Source organism: Callorhinchus milii, unplaced genomic scaffold (assembly GCF_018977255.1).
Source record: "Callorhinchus milii isolate IMCB2004 unplaced genomic scaffold, IMCB_Cmil_1.0 Scaffold1, whole genome shotgun sequence".
Lineage (NCBI taxonomy): Eukaryota > Metazoa > Chordata > Chondrichthyes > Chimaeriformes > Callorhinchidae > Callorhinchus > Callorhinchus milii.
In genome coordinates this window covers 58884158-58907932 of record NW_024704742.1, presented here as the reverse complement: position 1 = coordinate 58907932, position 23775 = coordinate 58884158, and the positions used below count along the sequence as shown (strand labels likewise).

The following is a 23775-nucleotide window of genomic DNA, read 5'->3' as shown; positions in this document are numbered from 1 at the left end:
TTTAAAAACTGCCCTTTCACCTCTAGAACTTGAGTTCAAACTGATTGATAGGATGAAAATCTTTGTGTGTCTGTTTCTTTTGTGAATTTGAATCCAGTGCTCAAAAACGTGTATCTATTAGGTTACTTAGGATAGGTTGTATGGAAATGGCTGCAAAACATGTATTGTTGCATTTTGACGTTAGGAAGAAAAAACTTGCATTTTTATGGTGTCTAGTTATTGTCTTACTGCATCAAAATTACAAATATTTAGCGCAATTAATATCAAATGTAGTGGGCATTTTTGCAGGCAGTTTGCGCATAGGAGAGTTTCATAAATAATTGCAAAGTGAATTTAGCAAATTATATGGAAGATGTTGGCCAGGACACAATGAGAAATTACGCATTTCAAAATCAACTACTCTTGTAAAATAGTATCAAATAGATCTTTAATGTTCAGCTGCAGGTGTAGATGAGACTTCAGTTTTAATATCTCATCTGAAGGTTGGCACCTACGAAAATGTTAACACTTCCCCAGTGGAACATTAACGGTCAGCCTCGACTCTGAGCTCAAGTTCAGACATGGCATTTGAACCCACAGCTTAGTGTCTCAGAGGCCTCTTAAGCAAGAGGACCCGGGTTCGATTCCCAGGCAGGGGGAAACCTGACAAATTTCCTGACTCCACACCCCTTTGTTTACCTAGCAGGAAGTAGGAACCCGATTGTTATTCGATTGTCTGATTGCTTTCCAGTGTAATAATCCCTCAAAAACAAAATTGGTCAGTCAATGTTTGTGAGGTACTACTGCATGCATTTCGCCATAAAATACACAGTCGATCCACTTTAGAATATATTCTGTGAAGTTTGAGATATCTCAACAATGTGATAAGGCACTATATCAAATGCAAGTATTATTATTAAGAATGTGGCCAACTGAGCCAAGCTGAAATCAACCCTGCAAGTGATATGTGCAAAACACCCTGAAGTAATTACTATCTACACTGAGCCAAATAAAAAAAGAAAAAGTGTTATAGTTTCCAGAACTGACAACTGTAACTGATGAGCACAGACTGTTCCTCTTTCTCACCCCTTAAAGTGAAACGCTTATTTAGACATAGAAATAAAAAAAATGGAAATTTGAAATAATTCCAGGAATCCTGCAAATTCAGTTAGCAACAGAAAAGCAAAAATACATTCAGTTTTAGGTGGTGATCCTTCTGAAGAATTCATGACATTTTATCAGGGATGATATTTAAATTCCTTCACTCCGTGGTACCTACCTCCCTCTCCGACCTCCTTACTCTCGGTGGCCGTGTTTACAGCCACTACGCCCTGAAACGTTGGAGCTGTCTCTATTCCTCCGCCTTGACCCTTTCTTCCCAATTTTCAGATCTGAGCTATCAACCCCTCCCCTGGCTCGCAATCAGATTCCTCCAGTGTTAAGTGCTCTGAGACACTGTGTGAAAAACGCTATACAAGTGCAAGTTGCTGTTGATATTTGCACCTGCTCTAAATTCTCTGTTCTTTTCGTGCACCAAGCCCAACCAGGAATCATATTTAAAATTGTTACATAGATATTTGATAAGTCTATATAATATGCATTATATTTACTGTATTTCCTAGCGGCATCTGCTGTGTATTAAAATTAGAAAACTGAAAGGGGTTTTCGTTTCTGGCTTCAGTTGCGACATTTGTTCTGGCAACTGTGTCACACTGGGTTGCTGTTTTGTTCAGTAGTGTAATATTTAATCCATGTTATTGAATTTTAGTTGACTCAGGTCTCGCAGATCCACACTGCCTTCCTTCTTTTCTGCTGCTTTCTCACTGCCCATAAATGCATACAAAAAAGAAAAATACTCGCTGAACTATATCCGGAGTTCGATCAGTGAAACCACCTGTTCCTGGACTGCTGCTCATATATATACCTGTAACGATGTGTGCCTTGAAATTCACCAGCACAATCTCTTAAAATCTTGTTTTCTCAAACTATTTTCAAGTTTCTTTTCATCTAAGTAGCCCCTGGGGTTTATAATCTCAGGTGTGCGTGGGTTTATGTTTTAGTCCTTTTTTTTTACAAAAAAACATTTATTACAATAACAGTCCTTGCATTTGTATGTCATCAAGATGTCTCAAAGCTCTTCACAGAATTTGCTGTGATGTATAGTTAATGACTGTGTCTTTGCATGTGACCCCAGCAGCCAATTTGTAGAACGAAATGTCTCACAAACAGCTTTGAAGTGAGTGACCAAATTTAGTTGGGGGATTGCTGACCAGGACACAGGGAGAAACTCCTATTTTTTCCAGTAGTTCCGGATTAGAAACACCAGGGGCTACTCAGATGAAAAGAGAGCCATTAAATTTCCAAATGCAGTCTGAAAAACCAAAGTTAGGAAAGATTGCACTGGTGAATTCAAAGGCACATATTGTTACAGGTACATATTAGAACACTTAGCTAAGCATAAGGAACTACTTTATCTTGAACGATATAAAAGTAAACGAGTGTGGACTAAACCGACAGAGTAAGGGTTTAAATAAAGGTGAGTGGCCCAATGTCTCTATTTATTTTGGAACATTTTACAACATTTGTCATTCTATGTTTTGTCAGCTGCACTGAATTGAGGTGCTGTATCTGATGCACCACTTGTGTTGAATAAAAGTTGCCACTAAAGGGAATAACATCCTGTAACGTAAATGGTTAGTGCATTTGCCTCGCAAGCTAAAAGACCTGTATTCAATTCCTGGTCGGGGCTAAACCTTAGGCAAGTTTCCTTACTCCACATGCTTCTGTTTCCCTAGCAGTAAGCAGGAACACGGTTGTTAGTTAATAGGCAGATTGTTTTCCGGGAAATAATCACTCTCCCCCCCCACCCCCCAAAAAAAAATTGGCCAGTCAAACGAAGACTGTTTGTGGGACACTGCTGTGTGCAATTGGCTGCTTCAGTTTCCCACAAAATGCAGTCAACCATTATAATATGTTCTGTGAAGCACTTTGAGACGTTTCATCAACGTGATAAGTCGGTAAATCAAATGCAAGGATTATTACTATTATTTCTGAAATATGTTTAACATCATGAATTTTTTTTTAAAAAGAAGTACCTTTCAAGTACCTACAGAAATTTTGAGTGTGTTATCTAGTGAGTGACTTAGAGACAGTGTTATTGTATTGATCTGGGTAAGGGGTAGTACAATGCACCTACAGTCATGTCTCCCTCAGCAGTTTAACTAAATTCGCAAAATGCTACAGATAACTGAGCTTTGAAGTTAATTTTCAGTCGCTTGGCATTAGTTATTCAACATGAATGTTTCTTAAGACTTCTTCATGTGATAATAATTTCAGCGCAGTAACAAAAATGTCAGCAAAGAAAGTTTCCAGTAGCACCACAGTGACTTTTGTGCAATGAAGGTTCCCTCTGCCTTTTTTTTGCCATGTTTCTATTTGTTCCTATAAAGCAGCAACATTACCACTGATCCGTTAAGGTATCTCGTATGTTGTGATCAGTATGTTCTCCCTGTTGCCTTTATTAGGTCTCCGTAAGCATCCACTCTGAGAGGTTGACCTGGGAACAGCCTTCAACCATTGCAATCAGGCGTTGTCTCAAATGGCCAAAGACGTCTATAATAATAATCCTTGCATTTGATATAGCACTTTATCATGTAGTTGAGACGCCTCAAAGTGCTTCACAGAATATACTGTAAAATGAATTGACTGTATAATTTGCAGGCAAAATACAGCAGCGGCAGACACAGCAGTGTCCCACAAACAGTCCAAATTTAGTGTCTAAATTATAATACTTTTTTAAGGGATTTTAACCCCGGAAAGTGATATGCTAACCGACTAACAACCAGGTTCCTACTTTGTGCTAGGCAAACAAAGGGAATTTGCCTAAGGTTTTGTCCTGGTCGGGAATCGAACTCCAGTCCTCTTGCTTGCGAGGCGAATGGTCTAACCAATATGCTATAGGACTCCACATCTCTCTTGATTTTCTTCCCACCCACATTGCATTGGGAAGCAGCTGACCTCTGGCCATACTGAGGCTGGGAATGTATCATGTGGGGGGGTTTGGGTGCTGACCTGCCAACACCTACTGCCTATTGTGACGTATCAGGGAATCGCTTATTTGGAGTTTGACATGTGAATTTTCATTTGAAGAGTCTTCCTCCCTCTGTTGCAGTGCAAGGGGAAAACAATTTTCAATGAAATCTGAGATATAATGTAGGGATGAAACATCTGATTTAGGTTTTTGTTCTGATTTTTCTTGTTGGAAAAAATTGCAGTGGTTTTACTGGAAACTGCTTGAGCCTTTAATATCTGAAACCAATGTATTCTCCTTTGTCTTCAACTCGCATCATCTGTATTTTTCTTTTAAGATATTCTTACGTAAGGTAAAACTTCTTTGTTGGATGTCCTCCTGACATGAAAGACTCTATACAAATGTAATTTTGTTGTTGTTGGACATCGTACATTGAGTGTATATCTCAGAAGTATTTCCTGACAGTGAAGTCTGAGAGGATAAGATTGCCCCGTGTACATATTCTTACCTGTTCCCTCCAGTAGCACCAAACTCTTGACTGAAAGCAAATAGTTTAATTTGCCGGCTGTTAGTTATTGTGCAAGGCACCCTTTGTGCTGCAGTATTTCTTACAGTGCTTCACTGGCAAAGTATCACAAAGCAAAAGGTCTTCACTGCACCACTGGTGGGAATTATAATAAACTATGAGTGTGCAGATGTCCTACTTTTCTTCGATAGCAAAAAATAATGGGGGGGAAATTAGAGTTGGTTCATTATATCTGATAGTGCAAACATAAAAAGCAAAAATCTCTTGGGAGATATTGGATAGAGGAATGAACAATACTTATGTTTTGAGAGTTGGGATTGAGATCCAGAATATTTTCTCTCTTATTAACGTGCCCTATAAAATAAAAGTTGCGTTTTCGGAGGTCATCTTTCAGAGTTGCGTCCACCCATATATGAGTGACTCAATGAATAATTTGGTCTAAATTGCAGGACTGTATTTCTCAGTGGGATTCCTTAATAAGGAATTTTAGTCATGCAAACGGGGCTTCCTTCTAGCAACTGCGAGTACATCATTGTCTATATTCTGATGGGATCAGAGCATTCCAGGATGCTACCCCCCATGAGGGACGATATATAAATAAATGCAAGTTGTTGCTGTTGTTGGATCTACTTTTGGATCAGAGTTCCTGCTGGCCGGCAGGAATGTTAATGTCACGATTCTTGTTAAGAAGCGCTGCAAATTATACTCCACGTGCGTTGTGTTAGAGAATGTTCCAATGCAGGTATTTTCACTGTTACAAGTCATTCAGTCTAAAACGCTCACTTTTTGCTATTTATTTTTGCACCATCGGGCAGTTTACAGCATTTTAACAACGTAAGATGTGGCATTCGCCATGTGTTTATAAGAGTTACGTTACTTCTTCAAGGCCCTGGATACTCATTTGTGCCGTTTGAAGATGAATTAAGTCCCCAGTCTCCATTGCAAGCAGTAAGTGATTTAAATTTAGACATTTAATAGATTACTTGTTAAAACTAATGTGTAAAATCTTGAGTTGGTAACATTAGTTTTAGTTTCCAGCCCTTTTTTTCCTCAATAAATTATGATGGGTTCTAATGTCAAGCAGTTGAGTTCAGATTCCCCTTCGGTTTCGGGTTGTATAGTGCTCTGGCTAGAATGTATACAGTTCTGGTTGCCGGGACAAGAAATGGAGACAGAGCATTGCAGAGCAACAACGACAAATTACATTTGTATACGGCCTTTCACATTGGGAGGATGATCCAAGGTGCTGGACAGTCAGAGATTTGGACCTGAGCAGAGGGTTAGGATCAGGAGGGGTGGAGGGCAGGGAGGTCCCGCGTGTGAGAGGAATGAGCAAAATGGAACAATTGGACAAACTGTGTCTCTTCAATCTAGAAAAGAGATGTTTCAGAAGGAGGTGGTCTAGAGATAAATAAGGTTTTAAAGGGGATTCAGAAAATAAACACAGAATTGTACTTTAGGATGCACTGAGAAAGCAGAACAAGAGGGCACATATTCAGGGTTGCAAAAAGCAATTTCAGGACAGATATCAGCAAGTATTTCTTTACCCACAGAATAATTAACAATTGGAACAGGTTGCCAGGAAGGTTGGTTGAGACCAGGTCGCTCTGATGTAATGGGAGGATGGTAATATGATTATTCTGGAAGGATGAGATCAAATGGACTGAAGGACTTTCTTCATCCGAACCAATGTTGTGATTAACAGCATTCATAATGTCAAGCATTGAATCTTCATTATTTTGATCATGTCAAAATGTGAATGGTTCACATAGAAATAGTCGAATGCCACAGTTTAGCAACAGAATGTAAGATAATGCCATTCCGTTCCAATTTGGATGCAAATCTGGGACAATCGTGGACTCCTGTAGCTCGGTGGTTAGAGAACTCGCCTTGCAACCGAGAGATCTGGGTTCAATTCCCGGCAGGGAATTGGGCAAGTTTCCTTACTCCACACGCTTAATAATAATCCCTCAAGAAAATAAACAATAAAAATTTGGTCACTCAATCCATGACTGTTTGTGGGTCACTGCTGTGCGCAATTGGCTGCCGTGTTTTGCCCACAAGTATACAGTCAATACACTTTACAGTATAGTCTGAGATGTCTAGAAGACATAAAAAGTGCTACATCAAATGCAAGGATTATCATTATTATTATACTGGATTGCCGTGAATCCTGTTGAGCTGTGTACCTTGAATCTTGACATAAGAATGTAAAAAATGCTATTGCTTCAAAATTGGCAACATTAAAGAAAAAAATGTGCATTAAGCAATTGGATTGTGAAGTATAGAAGATAAATTATTGTGCGATTGCACGCAGCTTTAAATAGACATGAAAATTTAACAGATTTCAGATTGAAGAAAAAAGTGTTTACATCTATTTAGCCTGCCACAGCTGTAAGGTGGTAGTAAAATTGGTAAATCATTGAAACCGCACAGCCCCACAATTTTCCTTTATACAATTCTAAAGTAGTGCCTGAAATATCTTTTGGGGGAAATAAATCAGCCTACAATTCTGTTGAATTACAAAATAGTAATTGAATAAAAATAACTTTTTTTGGTTTTGCTTTCACTGGAAGCTGTCCATCAGCTTTAGTACACTTGACAAGAACTGCTGTCATAATGTGTAAAGGCTGAAGACAGGAAAGCATCACAAGGCAAAACTCAACAATAACCAGTGGTTCAGTGCTAACTGATCCTATTCCTGCTGTTTTCAGTAAGATTAAAGAGGCAGGAAGTTCCCGGCTATATTACTGTGCTTTTTTATCAAATTATATTTAAAATTTTTTCATTTTCATTGTTATTATTTTGTGCTGATCAAGGCGAGAACTCACAGTGGGCAAAGACCATTTTTCCAGCAGGTGTATTATGCTTTTCTCAACAGCCAGGAAATGTCTTAGATTTGTGTGTGTATAAACTATTTAATGGGATACAGAACTGTTTATTTTTGCAAATTATCCACATCATGGAATTGCTGTGTGTAAATTATGTTATGACTTACAGCACTGTTTTGTACCCTCTGCAAATTAACTATTTAATGGAAAGATCCATTTGTAACATGACCATAGAGCCTGGTATTTATGGGATGTAATCAATGTGTTCCCTCAAACAAAATATCAGCATCTGTAGAAAAAGCAGCAAGAAGCAGATTCCCAGCTATCATTTATACTTATTCACGAGGTCACATCAAGAGCTGCTCCTCCTCTCCCTGTCTCTGCCAGTGTTTCTGTGCCTTGTCTGTGTCTGTTTCCTGCATGCTTTTTGTAAATTATGAGTGGTGTTTATTATTTGTGGTTAGCAGGTTTCATAAGCGAACGATTTCTGAGAGATGCCTTTGATTCTGTTTCTTATTTAGCTTGATGTAATTGAGCACTGTATAGGCATCAGCAGTCAAGGAATGCAGGTAGTTTCTGGAGGATGGCCTGAAGGCATGAAATTATGCATAGGGATTTGAAGATGTGATCTTTACAGAGTATTTTAAAAATGTGTGTGTACACAAATCCTGAAATTCAAAAGCAGTACGGTTTCTGTATGTGGAAGAAATGAGAAATGTCAAACGGGTAAATTCAGCACTGTTTGTGATCAGGCGAGGTTCTCTGATATCAGCTCTTAACTATGTCCTTGCTGAGTGAAGATTAGTTTCATGTAAATCATGGACCATGCCACAATGCAAACCGGCTCAAAGCACAATATAGAAAGTGCCTTGACACATGTACAAGGGGTCAGGCTATCGTTGTATTCATTGCACTGCAGCATCGAATGCTTGTAGTTCTTTCGGATGATCATTAGTCATGAGGCGCACAGGTGGTAAAGTATTCCACAAGGGTATGGTCTGATATATAAAAAAGCATGTGTGATGGACAGTTTATGAGCACGGTTATTCCAGATGAAATCTCTGGGTTTTTGTTGCCTGGTGTGTTGATCTGCCAAGTGTCTTCAGGCAGGGCGCAAGTTCAGCCAAAGGTACTGCTGCCTCTCCTCTAATCATCCACTGGAGCATGCACAGAGATGCCACATTCTGTCAGTGTTGCAATGACAGAAGGTTGCACTGAACCACCCTCACCTCATTTAGCTTGATGCAATTGAGCACATGTCTCAGGACACCGTTGAGAGTGGCAAGATCTGTTCACGAACACCATCTCGGCGAGGCGAGACGTGGCCTGTCCGCTGCAGTCTTTGCAGACTGCGGCAACTGGGGCAGCTTTTGTGTCTGCTCACTCAGTTGATCGCAGGGACTTAGCTGCTGTGTGCTTTCTTGTGGTTAATGTTGAGACGGCTGAACTGTACCTTTACTAATCTAAAAAAACAAACCGCAGGGGAGCCAGAGGCCCAGTTGGTTGTCAATTTTAGTGATGTGAAATGTAAAACAAAACTTGAAAGCGTCTCTAGCCCATGGATGAATTCGGCTTGGCATGGGGCAGTGTGGTGGAGACTTTAATGTTGTCTGCAATCACATCAGTCTTTGACTCTCATCCCATCAGCCAAGTAATTGATCAGGAATAAGGAATTGATGTGTCTCAAGACCATTTTACCACTTCACTATGGGTACACCAGCAGGCACCAATAGAGTTGACAATATGACATGGGAGAGGAAAAAAATGTAAGGATGATTTTATCTCTGCAACTTTACCAAGAGAGCTCCGTTATTTACCAATGCAATTCACATTTGTCTGGTAATCATTCCTCTCACTGCCTTCGAGAGAAAGCTGTGAATCCAGGTAAGGAATCATAAACATGTTCCATTCCTTCTTTGGCTGAAAACTGCCCAATGTGAAGATCTGAATTCTCACAAACCCTGCTGATTGAATGAAATGGACCCACGTTGGTTTCCAGAGTTGGCAATGTTCTGCAACTTCTCCCTGACCTTAGATGAATTTACAATCAAACACCGCCTTCTAACTACCAAGATTCTCCCACAGAGAATATTTAATGTTTTTTAGTGAGTAGAATCATATGATATTCAAGCGTGTACGAAGGTTATTAAACCCATCAAGTAATCCCATCAAGTAATCCCATGCTTCTCCTCACTCCCTGTACACGTAGCATTCCTATTTTTAAGCACTTGAGGCAGTTTTGTTGCTGTGAAACATTTTTAAGCTTAGAAAAGCCAAATATCTGCAAGAAGGTGAATGCTCAGTCGTATATTTCTTCAGGAACAACTGTGTTGTTGCTTGACATGTCATGTTCACACCATTAGATTAGATTAGAAGGTGCTTATTTCTGTGGGTTTTGATCTCACTCTTGATGTATTTCAGCACATGGTTTCTTAGGGCAAGTATCATGTAGATAGCATCAAGGCACAACTTGCCAGCAGGGTGCAGATTGGTTAGATGATACTTCCATCTGATGCTTGAGTTTCAAGTCTTCAGGATTTCTTCCCTATGGTTCCTTCTTAGTAAGTTCTTTCAATAAGGGTCTTCGAAGTATGTTTGTTTGAATGTTTGCTTAGTTTATGCATGAAGCGATCATTTTCCCATCACCCGCTGGAGATTCAGGCAGACTGCTTATTATTTTGTGATTTAAAGTGGTTTGACTATGTTTAGCTCCATGTAGCTGTATGGTTTCTTTGAGGTGTATTACATCAGTAATAACTTATACTTGTAAAGCTCTGTTTATATAACAAAAAGTCTCAAAGTGCTTAACAAAGGGATTGGTCTGCAGCGACCAAAAAGAGGAAGAAATGTAGAAGTGAAGGAGGGCATAAGTGCAGAGATAGGTGTTTTCTGAAAGATTATTGAAAGCGAAGAGAGTTGAAGTGAAACAAAATGAATGTGACAGTGGCAGAGGCATGGTTGCTGAAAGGTCAGAAGTTGATTGTGAATTGAAGAGAAGGGAACACGAGCAAGAGTCCAAAGTCAAAAGAGCAGAGAGATGAGGAAATGGGGCTTGCGAAGATCTGATTGGCAGCATGGAGTCTATGGAAGAAACTGTAAATCAGGATCTTGAAACTGATCTGATGATAAATAGCTAGTGGAATTTGGCAAAGTCAATGGAGAGCAGGAGGTGCGACTTTCATTCTTACCAATGTTGAGCTGTCAAAAGTTATGGTTCATCCTTGTCTTGAAGTTGTATGGAGTTGGGAAAGAAAGCCCTGGTATCATGGCTGGTAATGGTGGTGGAGCGAACGTTTAGGTGTTGGCACACAGCTAGAATCTAGCCTAGCGGTTTTAGCTGATGTTACTGTGTTACCAAATGAGGACCGTATGTTAATACATCTTTAACATTGAATTGTATTTGCCAAACCTTGTGGCTTTTTCATTCGGCAACCCATGCGTATGCACCTAGCTGATACAAACCCAAGTGCCCGACTTATAGAAAGTTTGTACAATTGACCATTTAGACAGTCATGCAGCACAAGCCTGAGAAACTTAGACGCATTGTCTGTAAGCTGTTTGAAGACTACTGGAGATCAATGCAACTTGCTCTAGCAATAAAACTTGTGATTTTTTTTAATGTAACGGATGACTATAAAGATAGCATACCAGCAGAAAGCCATCCCAATGTTCTGACATTTTTGTGGCTCTGTTCGCATGTTCCTTGGGACCAAAGTAAAGCTAAGAAGTGAAAGCAGATGTTTGCTTTCTGTTTCACATCACAGGTTGGAAGGTGACATGCCGATGACAAACCACCGGGCAAGTCAGTAGGATCACTTGGCTCTGTTAACTGTACAAGCCATAGCCCTAACATATAGGATGGTTCTAGCTGGACATTCAGCGGCAAGCTTGCCAGACCGTGCTCTCAGTGGAGTCTAACCAGCTGAGGCCGGATAGCTTACCAAGTATCTTAATGGTCAAATTCCAGAAATGAATTTCCAAGTATAGGTGGCATACATAGAACTCTGTCTGGTTTGGATACTCTTAACATGGCGATGGGTTTCTGCATGTGTCAGACACCCGGCAGACCAAACAAAGAGTTTCTGATGTAACATTATGCACTTTCATTTCGAGTTTTGAAACATTGCCATAGCCCTCAAAGAGGTTAATTGTTGTGTTTTGGTTTAAAAGCCTAATTAACAGTTAAGTCAGGTAAATCCATTTAAATGCAATTATACATAACACTGGTCATTAATTTCTTGAGAGTCTGGTAGTATCAGCTAATGTAAATGGTGTAAGTTTTTAAAAAGTGGAGGTGGTTGGCAGTGTTAAAAAAATTCCTTTTGCCTTAGCAAAAAATCTTTAAACGGCTGAATATTTCTTCTTCCCTACCTCAGTTTATTTGTTAGACTACAGTACATGAAAGTGGTCACTTTGACAATGCAATTTTTCTTTCATGTTCATCCTGTTTGCATCTCCAACCGATACTTGCATTGTAGGGTTGCCTCCCTGTGAGAGGATTAGACCATCAATTACTGCTCCCCAAAAGCGGATTTGCGACTCTTTGATGTCCCATCTACTGTTTCTGAAAAATTCTCACCCTTTTTACCATCCCGCTGTTTCCAGACAATATGATTTTTTTTTGTACTTCATTTTTACTGGGGGAAGAGTGTGGTATTCTGGAATGTGCTTTTTTTTCTGCTTTCAACCCTAGTCCTTTTGTCTGTCGAGCTTCTATGCCTGGAACTAAGCGGATAAACGCGTAGGCTACACGTGGTTCCACTTATCGCTAGCCACCAGGAGGCGACAGAGACCGCCCGGCATCTAGATCCTTCCCGCTGAGGTTTTCTTCTCTCTCCTTCACCTCTCGAGCAGAGCGACTCTGCAGCAGTTGCTCAGCACCCCTTTGCCTGCTATGGCTCCTAATGGGACTCCCAACGAGCATTTTGTCCCACTTTGTGACATTGAATATTAGAAAAAAGGAAGAACTGACAATTGTATAGCATTTTCTCATGTCGAAACATCCCAAAGCACTTCACCATTACGTGTTGTCAAGTGTCATGACTATTTTTGAAGGCAAATGTAGCAATCGTTTGCACCAGCAAAGTCGCACAAACAGTTATGAGATGAATTGACCAATTTCTCTGGAAGAGGTTTGGTCAGGGGAGCACCTTCTCTTTTTGAGTGGTGTCACAGGATCTTTAATGTACAGCTGGAACACAGGCAAATGGGACCTCATCTTAACTTCTGCTCAGAACCACTGCTTGTAGTCACATCTTTCAGGTGGGCTGTGTTGCTCCATGCCAGTCATCTGCTTTTGTTAAAAAAAATCAGTCCGATGAATTCTGCTTGTCCAAACCAATTGATCTGTCTGCACTGACGCTCATTCCAACTGAGCCTAGTCATTTTCCTGACTTCTTATACTAACATTCCTACCTACTCAGGCATTTTGTAAATCTGTCATGCGAGCTGCTTCCAGTCTTTGACCTCGTTTCTGTTCCAAATTCCACTGGAATGTTTTGATCAACTATTTTCTTGGCTGCAAAGAAAGTTTCCGACTAAAACATTTTCACATGAAGAAAGGAGCTGAGGATTAGGAATTTGGATTTGAATAAAGTTTCATTGTGTCAATCTTTAAAGATGATTTCTTTCCACCCACCGTGTTCCAGCAGATCACCCTGGCTAGGAGATGGCTCTTGGGACTTTCAAGGATTTGGATCTATCATGCATTCCTTCTCTGGTCCCAGTGCAAATACCCTCTCAGTCCCTCCCCACAAGACAAGTCTGGTACACAGGCTTCGTTCCACTCACTCGTTTGCCAAGAAATATTGAATCAGACTTGCTGCTCCCAACAACCCCCCACCATATCCACCCAACATTATGATAATACATAACTTTTTTTTAAATGATTCAGACCTTTTTATATAAAAAAAACCTGGCTGTCTGATACCACGTATTCTTTTGCCAACTGAATTTATACCAACAATGGAGGGGAATGTCTGGAGGGGATGTGTTAAATGGTAAATTAGCAGAAGAGATGCAGTAGAAAACCAGCCTTTTGCACATGTGTGCTGCCTTTTCTCTCCCCATTTCAGCTTTTTCCTCCAATTCTGCTTATCATTCTCTGGGCATGATAGCAGATATGGTTCCAGCTCCCAGGCCTCTGCCATTCATAATATGATAATAATAATCCTTACATTTGATATGGCACCTTATCACATCTTCAAGACGTCTCACAGAAAATACTGCAAAGTGAATTAACTGCATATTTTGTGAGCAAAACGCAGCAGCCAATTGCACACAGCGGTGTCCCAGAAACAGCTGGGGATTGAGTGACCAAATTTTTTTTTAAGAGATTATTACACCCGGAAAAGCGATCCACCAGTAGACTAACAACCAGGTTCCTACTTACTGCTAGATAAACAGAGGAGTGGGTTAAGAAAATTTACCCAACGTTTTGTTCTGCCCAGGAATCGAACCAGGTCCTCTTGCTTTCGGGAAGAGTGCTCTAACCACTGAGCTACAGGAGTGCACAAACATGATGATATGGTAAAAAGCACATTGTCAACATCCTAAGGTGAGCAACTTGCCAAAATATGTTCTTCTCTCAGACCTTCACTTTGTGCATTCTCCTGTTCTGTGACTATGATCTCAGCTTTGGTGTACAGGCCGTCGTTGATGCTCACTCATGATCTGTAACTCTGTGTTCTGCTCTTTTGTTGTGCCCCCAATCCCCTCCCAGACCCTCCCATTCTTTTCTGAATGTAGAATTAACTTGTGTGGGATATTGCTCTACAGGCGCCATGCGACTCTCCAGTATCTCACTTGAGTGTGCTTTCTAGACAGTGAGTGATGGTCCTATTTAACTTTGAGGTGGGAGGAAGCGTATGGCCTGTCTATCTTATACTCATTGGTGGTGACTAGAAAATAGTCAGGGAGATTTTGCTGTTTCTTTTTCCTCCTCTAACCCAGGGCTAATTGTGCAACCTCACATGCTGCCTTAGCTGAGAACTGCACAAATGAGAGACTGAATGTAAGATCTTCTTGATTCTCTAAAGGTGAGGTCCACACAAGCCATTGCATGTATATTCTGAGCCACCATGAGAATTCAGCACTTTTTATTTCAATAGCATCTATGGAATGAAAATTGTGATGTTATGAACATAACACATATGGTGCTACATCACACATTCATTGATATTTAAGGCATTAACTGTTCCCAGGCAAGCGGGAGATGAACTTGTCCCTCTCCTAATATAATTCTCAGTGGCCACATCAGCAAACCAGCCTCACACATAATAATAATCTAATAATAATAATCGTTGCATTTGATGTAGTGCTTTTCACATCTCAAAGGGCTTCACAGAATATACTGTAAAGTGAATTAACTGTATATATGTGGGTGAAACACCGCAACCAATTGTGCACAACAGTGTCACACAAACAATCGTGTCATCAGGGCAGTGGAGGTCTGCCTTCAATACACAAATTATTATTATTACTTTTTATTTGAGAGATTATTATCCCCGGAAAAGCAATCCGCCAATTGATTAACAACCGGGTTCCTACTTACTGCTAGGTAATCAGAAGTGTGTGGAGTTAGGAAACTTAGCCAACGTTTTGCCCTGCCGGGAATCAAACCCAGGTCTCTTGCTTGTGAGGCTAGTGCTCTAACCACTGAGCTACAGGACTCTGCATGTTAGGTTTGCATTGGATTATCTTGTTAACATTGTTAACATTATTACTGTCAAGCAGACAAATGCTGAGATCCACGAGTTAAACTCCAATGGATGGTGTGGCTGTCTTCTTGACACAGCCTTTGAGATTGGATTCAGGGCAGTGGAGGTCTGCCTTCAATACACAATCCATGTGTTAAACATCAGAAGGTCATTGAACTCAATCCATGACCCTTAGCACATCAAAGCATCACAATTGTTGGCTCGTAGGCCTTTCATTCCATCTAGTGTTTTCCTGTACAACTACTTTGTCTTATAAAGGACTAATAATTCTTGCATTTGATGTAGTGCCTATAGAGATGTCTCAAAATGCTTCACAGAATATGCTGTAAAGTGAATTGACTTGTCTATTTCGTGGAGGAATACCGCAGCCAATTGCGCAAGTGGTGTCCCACAAACAGTCAAGGATTGACTGGCTATCAAATTAAGGTTGAGTTTAAAAATTATCTGCCCCCCCCACCCAATTCTTAACAATCTTAAATTTTAAGACAAATTGTTTTTCTAAGTTATCACTAGGTATCATTTTCTAACACCTTGTTATTGTTAAACAGCAAGGAATGTTTGAACTAATCCAAATATGGACTTCTTTTATGTTACATTTATATCAGACTGTAAATCTTCTAACACGTTCTTGACCTGCAGTTCCAGCAGTGTATTGTCCACACAGGCACATTAAGTGCTCCCAAGGTAGCTCCTGGCTTAATTTGTCAGAATTTCGATCAGTTATCTTTGAAAACATTTTTGCTATTGTTTCCTTATGAAAGTCGATTGTAAATAATGTTCCTGATTGAATTCAAGAAGAATCCTTTTGCTGTCCTTTAAAGTGAAGAGTATTAAAATTGGAGAATGGTCAATGTCATACTTTTGTACTCAGCTGAAATCTGTCTCTCAAAATTTCTTCCAATGAATGTTGCTGAGCACTCATTCTCTCTCAAACTTTCTACCCTCATGATAATGATGCTTCTCTTTGTTTCAAAGAGATAGCACAGGGCGCTCTAAGTATTAGTTTGGTAGCATTCTTGCTTCTGGGTCAAAGATGATGTGCTATCTCAGGACTTGAGCTCACAGCTCAGTACTGGAAGAGCACTGCCTTGTCAGAGATACAATTGCTTTACATGTAGCGTTGAACAGATGTCTTCTCTGCCTGGCATCAAATACATGTTAAAGATGCCAATGATATTATTCAAGAACAGAAAAGAGTTTCTCCTGGTGTCCTGGCCAACATTTCTTCAGATAAATTGGTATTTCATCGAATGACTGTTTGGAAGACTTTGCTGCTGTCTTCATTTTCAAAAATCAGTTGTGACATATGACTGGAATTAATGTAAATCATTTTTGAGATGTTTCTACATACAAGACAAACCAAAAGACAAACAAATTGCATTTATATAGCGCCTTTCATGTTGAGAGGACATCCCAAGACATGGACGTCAAGGCTTTGCACCCAAGCTAGAGGTTATGGCAGAGACAATAAAAATACAGTACGTTCTAATCTTCACTTCTTGAATCTCAGGTATCTACAAAATCAAAGTAACATCATGCAACATTTGTTTTGGATTCTTGTCCATTGTTGCTATGATGGAGACAGCTGGATATTCTCTGCTACCCTGAGCTGCCATCAGTGAGCATAGACATTCATTTTTCCTGGGCAGCAGTTCAATTTGAGCTTGCAGAGATTAACAAACTGCTTTAAAAGGAGTTTCTCTGCCAAATTCACCCAAGCTGTTACACTTGTATGTTTTAATTAATGGTTTCTCTCCGTAATTTAGTTGGTAATTTAGATAATGCACTGATCTTTAAAGTGACTACGTAATCACAATGGATATGTAGTGACACAATTAAAACCCAAACATACAGACTACACTAATCATTGTTCAGTCTTTGAGAATTAAGTATTCTGTGTTCTATAATCATATGTATGCCAGTGTAATTGTCCCACGTCACAGTATGTACTGTATTTCAAAGTCAAGTCTTGGGTGTCTTGTAGCTGTGACATTGAGAATGGTGTGGATTCTGTTCAAAGAGAAGTACCTTCAGTCCACAGCTTTATACTCCACAGTGGAGTCCTGTAGCTCAGTGGTTAGAGCGCTCGCCTCTCAAGCGAGAGACCTGGGTTCGATTCCCAGCAGGGGAAAACCTTGGGCAAGTTTCCTTACTCCACACGCCTAATAATAATCCCTCAAGAAAAAAAAACAATAATAAATTGGTCACTTCAATCCACGACTGTTTGTGGGACACCGCTGTGCGCCATTTGGCTGCCGTATTTTGCTCACAAATATATAGTCAATTCACCTTACAGTATATTCTGTGAAGCGCTTTGAGACGTCTAGAAAACGTGAAAAGCGCTATATCAAATGCAAGGATTATTATTATAAACAAATGCAGATATTGTTTTGGGGTTCCTGAGCAACTGTAAAGATGAACATATAGTCATTTTTATATATATATATATTTATAAATATATATTTTTATATTTCTTGGCAATTGATTTGGCCTGAAAGCTGAAGAATTGTGCTGTAATATTTAAAATGTATTTTGCACTCATGTGTAAGTAATTTTGAAATTTACTGTGAGTCATGCCTTATTGTGAGACATCTGTGCTAAACACAGTACTGCCTAAAAGTGAGACACGTATTGTATGTACTGTCTTATAATTGAATATCTATTTTTAAGAAAATCTCATGGTGATATCTATTGTAAATGATTTGGTGAGACATGGTAAGTACAGTACTGTCTTAGAGTACAGTACTGTCTTACAGTACTGACTTAGACCTTTAGCAAGCGGGGCCTTAGAGTGAGGTACCTTTAGCAAGCGGGGTCTTAGAGTGAGACAATAGTAAGTACTGCCTTGGGTCTGAAATGCTGTACTCTGTCCAGCGCCTTGGGACGTCCTCCCGATGTGAACGGCGCTATACAAATGTAATCTTGTTGTTGTTGCCTCATGCAATGCTCAGGAGAGGCACCTTGCTGATAAGAGCTGCTATACAATCAAATTATGCCCCAGCTGGCAGGTCCTGATGAAAGCTGATTAGTTTCACAACAGCCCTTAGCTTCACAGTTCGTTTTAGACTCATTTGGGGTTTTGTATGTGATCTTTCCAATTGATTACAATTAATCTCTTGTTGATCCATACCTTATCATTGCTACCAGTTGAGTTTGAGATGCTTAACGTGTAGTACACAATGCACGTCATTATCAAATCTGACTGCAGAATCTGCCAATAACTCCCAATCTTGTGGAATTCTGTAGCTCAGTGGTTAGAGCACTCGCCATGCAAGCGAGAAACCTGGATTCGATTCCCGGCAGGGCAAAATGTTGGACAAGTTTCCTTACTCCACACGCCTCTGTTTATCTAGCAGGAAGTAGGAACCCAGTTGTTAATCGATTGGTGGATTGTTTTTCCGGGGGTAATAATTCCTTAAAACAAATTGGTCATTTTAATCCACGACTGTTTGTGGGACACTGCTGTGTGCAATTGGCTGCCGTGTTTTGCCCACAAAATATACAGTCAGTTCACTTTACAGTATATTCTATGAAGCGTTTTGAGTATGTTGAAGACGTGATAAGGCGCTGTATCAAATGCAAGGATTATTCTTGTTAGTCCTGTCTGATTGCCTGCCCAGGGAATTTATATCTGATGTGGTGATGACCCATTTAAGTGTCAAGAGGAATGATGTTTGGATTTTGGTTTACAAGGCTTGGTATGTACTATAAAGAATGTGGACTAATAAGGAATTCACAATTTGTGGTTTGTCACGGTGAGTTGGGCCGAACAGATGAAGGAAATGTATTGTGAAGTAAACACCATCCGAAACAAGTACATGCATGCAAGCAGGGAAAGTACAGCATTAAAATGATCTGTTTTATTCCACATTCAGATTCACTTGATTGATTGTAACTCCTAATACAGCTGTGAATGAAGCATCTGTCTGGAGAGTTTCTATTCATGTTAAAGAAAGCTTAAACTGCTGTGTTTTATTCCCTGTGTCAGGATGAATCCAAGCATCAAGATGAGAGCATTCTCAGTGGAATTTTTTCTTGTGACTTGAGGGTTGGAAAAGCATTACCAAGCACCATCTGGAAATGGCAGCTCAAATAGCACCTTGGTGATAGAAAAAGAGCATAAAGTCTGTGGCCACCAGGGAAGCCCATGTGCTTCAGGCAGACTCCTAGAAACTTGATTCCGAGGCAGTCTTGGGAAAAATCCAAGGTCTTGCTGGTTGCCATTATGTACATAAGGTTGTATAGAGGGGAGGTTTCTCTGGAGGGTTCTCTGGCGCCAGTCTGGCTCATTCGGTGGAACACTCACCCTCAGAGCTAGAAGGTTGTGGGTTGAAGCCTCATGTCAAGATTTTGAGCTCATAGTTCCAGTGCATTGTTAGAGGATTACTGCATTATTAGAGGTGCTATCCTTCAGATGAGATGGTAAACCAAGGTCCTGTGTCTACCTGTTCAGGTGGATATAAAAGATTCCACATGTGAAAAGAGAAGGGAGTTTTTCCTACAACCTTGGCCAACAACCTTCCAGATATTATCGGTCATTCACTTTATAACAATAATAATCCTTGCATTTGATTTAGCGCTTTTCATGTCTTCTGGAAGTCTCAAAGAATTTCACAGAATAAACTGTAAAGTGAATTGTGGGCGAAACGCAGCAGCCAATTGTGCACAGCAGTATCCCACAAACAGCTGTGGATTGAAGTGTCCAATTTATTATTGTTTTTTTTTCTTGAGGGATTATTATTAGGTGTGTGCAGTAAGGAAACTTGCCCAAGGTTTTGCCTTGCCGGAAATCGAACCCAGGTCTCTCACTTGAGAGGCGAGTGCTCTAACCACTGAGCTACAGGCCTCCACAAGTAATGGCTGTTTGTGGGAAATTGTTGAGCACACATTGGCTGCTACATTTGCCTACAAGTACACAGTCACTACACCTTGCAGGAAAAAAAATGTGAAGCGCTTGGATTTCATTTATTCTGTTATATTCCCAATGACATTTTTGCTTAACTTGTAGAAAATCCAGTTGATGCGTGTTGTAACCATAGCTCTCTTATTCAAAAGAGAATGGAATTCAAGGCACTATGAAGGGACTAAATGGTTCAGTGAATTAAAACGTCATTTCTGAAGCCAGGATCTAAAACCGTCCAGATAAGTAGGATGAAGGTCTGCTCTGTAGCTGCAATGTTTCTGTGTTAATTTTTTTAAAAAGTGCAGCCTCAATCTAGTGTTAACAGATATGGGTTCACCAGACTGGCAATCCCACTCTTGAAAGGCCAGAGAGATGAGTGATGCATATGTTTTCTATCAGATGTGGATTGCAATTAATCTGCAATTCAAAAATACTGGACATCAAAAGTGTTTCAATCCCCAGCGAAGACATCATTACTCCTCTTCACTTGCAGGTTTCACTCACTTTCCCCACATTCACCCACACACAGCGCTCCACGCCCCCCACACACAGCGCTCCACGCCCCCCACACACAGCGCTCCACGCCCCCCACACACAGCGCTCCACGCCCCCCACACACAGCGCTCCACGCCCCCCACACACAGCGCTCCACGCCACCCACACACAGCGCTCCACGCCACCCACACACATGTGCCAAAACAAACCTGTGCACAAAAAATATACACAGACAAGAGGGGCGCGCATACATACAAAGCCATGAGTATGCGCACATACAAAGGCACATACACAAAAATAGATTTTGTTGTCTGGTGAGAAGCACGTCTCCATTCCATGTATCAACGTCGTTGTCATTATTATTATTTTCCTAGAGGACGAGTTAGCTGTTGCTCTGTCTCCGCTGTGCTAGTCTAAAACTAACCACTAGGAGGTGCAACAGCACACCCTGGAGTGTAGCACACTAGGAGCTTTCTTCCAAATGTAAACGCTTGTGACTGCATTTTATAGGCAAATATGGCAGCCAATTTGTGTGCAGTGATATTCTACAACCAGCCATGATGTGAATGAGGAGTTGTATCTGGGGTATTCTTTGCTAGTACACTGGGAGAAAGATTTTTTCTAAATAGTGCTTTGGGATCTTTAACATCCACCAAACAGGATCTCAGTTCAGTATCACATCCGAAGGGCCACATCCCTAGCAAAGCAGCACACCTATAGTAGCATTTTGTTGAGTGTTAGCCTAGGACAATGATTCAAAAGCCCATGACATGGAATATGATTCCACAAACTTCTGATTCAGAGCCAAGAATCTTACCATCTAGGTTAGGACAACACTAATGCCAGATGTTTGTGCTTGTGAAAAATACCATTGCATTTATTTTCAAGCATCATCTGGAAGAATAAGAAGCTTATAATAATAATAACAATAATAATCTTTACATATGATATAGCACCTTTCATGTTGTGATGAGATCTCAAAGCACTTCACAGGATATGTATTTTGTTTCAGCCGTGATTGAATGGCGGGGCAGGCTCAAATGGCCGAATGGCCTACTCCTGCTCCTACATGTTATGTGATGTAGATCAATGTGTCATTTCATTAGCTAGTTTGTGCAGTGGTTCTGTAAGTATATAATAATCATTGCATTTGATATAGCACTTTTCACATCTTCTAGACGTCTCAAAGCTCTTCACAGAATATACTGTAAAGTGAATTGACTGTATATTTTGTAGCCGAAATGCCAATTGCACACAGCAGTGTCCCACAAACAGACGTGTATTGAGTGACCGATTTATTATTATTACCACCCCCGGAAAAGCAATTCACCAATTGACTAACAACAGGTTCCTACTTACTGCTAGGTAAACAGAGGCGTGTGGAGTAAGGAAATTTGCACAACATTTGGCCCTGCTGGGAATCGAACCCTAGTCTTGCTTGCGAGATGAGTGCTCTAACCACTGAGCTAGAGGACTCCACAAAGCATGTGGTAATAAATTATGATATAAAATGTGGCAGCAGCTCCAATAAGAGCTCACGGAAGTGTCCCATCATTTGATCAGGCCCCAACCCAGCAGGACAGCAACACACAAACAATTTATGTTGTGCAATGATACATTTACACCCTCAGAATTACAATACAGAAGCGACACATAATGTTACCTCTGCCACATTTTGAATTTAAGGTGACATTTTTGGATTTAATGAAACAGACTCAGGGTAGAGGTTGATGCAGTGATGAATGGAAGGCCGTCAGGAGATGAGGAAAGAAGGAGAGCATATGTATCGCATTCAGACCAAATGAAGTGACAGAGGGTGGCAGAAGTGTTGCATACCAGATGTGAAGGGATTAAAGTGATTTGCTGGAAGGTCAGGACGTCATATGGCGACCAGATTCATGAGCTAATTGGCTGACTGTTGACACCTCGGTGAGGTGTGATTTGCTTTCACTGTGTTTGAGGAAGAAATGAGCCAAATCTACAGTCCCTGGGTCCTCAATAGGCATTTTACAGCAACAACTTGCATTTATATAGCACTCTTCACATAGGATAATGTCTCGAAGCACTTCCCAATGATGGGGCTGACACTGAGTGGAGGAGAGGGAGATGACTAAAAGCAGAGTCAAAGAGATTGATATTAAGGCAGGACTTGAAGACAGTTCAAAAGGGGATGAGATAGAGGAGTTTCAACAATTAGGAGGTTGAATCTGAAATGACGAAGGGGAAAGGGCAGAGGCACACAGGAAGCCCAAGTTAGCTGAGCTAAAGAGGAGAATAAAAGAATGTGGAAGGTGAAGATCAAAAAGCTGTTATGGTCTGGAGCGATATACCCACATTCTTATAATATTAGTGGGATCTAATAATTATCCTTGAATTTAATGTAGCATCTTTCGCCTCGGGAGGATGTCTCAAATCACTTGACTGAATTTTACCCTGAAGTGTAGTGACTGTGTATTTGTAGGGGATTGATATACTTATTTCAGTATCTTAAGTTATGCAGCGTTTTTGTAATTGTGTGATAATAAATTATGATACAAACTTGATCATGGTATAATATAAACGAATAAGTAGACTTACCACAAAATAATAATCCTATAATAATAGTTACTCTTGCATTTGGCATCGCCTCTGTAATTTTGAAAAATCTCAAAGCACTACAAAGGGAATCGGTGAGAAACTCCCTTTTCTTTTTCATGGAATCTTCAGTGTCACTTGAACAGACAGATTTAACGTCTCTCAGAAGGACGGCACCTTTGACAATGCAGCTCTTTCCTCAGCATTGAACCAAAGCTTCAGCCCACACAATGATCTGGAAAAAGTCTGAAAAACATATTTCACATTGTGTATCTGTGTGCAGATACAATTCGCTGAATTTCTTAAAGTGGGTCAGCCCGATGATGTAGTGGAGAGCTCAAATTTACAGATCAGGAGTTCGCTGTTGGTCTCAGCTGGGGTTAAATTGGACCCAGCCTTAGATTAGAAAGGGAAAATAAAATAAGGTTTCTGCTCTGGGTCTCTCCATAGCACTTTCTCCTGGTAGATTGTGTGTCACAGCTAGATGAAAAGAGGTCAGGCTTGGCTCTGACTCTCTCTATAGTCAAGTGACTTGCCAACATTCACTAACAAGACTCACACATGAACAGTGACTACTTGGGCAACCAGTACCCATGGCACTGTAGATCATGAGGGTAGACCAGGAGAAATTCTAAATTTATTTTAAAAAATTCTTAACGAGATGAGACATTTGTCCAAAATTCAGTAACTCACAGTATGGTTCTTTAGGCTAATCTCCA

At 40.4% G+C, this 23775-nt stretch overlaps 1 protein-coding gene and 1 non-coding gene across 2 annotated transcripts in view; both read left to right on the top strand.

The window, feature by feature from the left end:
- The window catches only part of LOC103180210 (teneurin-3), a 159978-nt gene that overhangs the window by 6533 nt on the left and 129670 nt on the right, over window positions 1-23775 (top strand). The window contains exon 2 of the mRNA XM_042341646.1: window positions 13816-13922. The gene's annotated coding sequence lies outside the window, so the exon portion shown is untranslated. The remainder of the gene's footprint in view (window positions 1-13815; window positions 13923-23775) is intronic.
- Window positions 17146-17215, top strand: trnae-cuc. Its single transcript has one exon. It is a non-coding gene; the product is annotated as a tRNA-Glu (tRNA).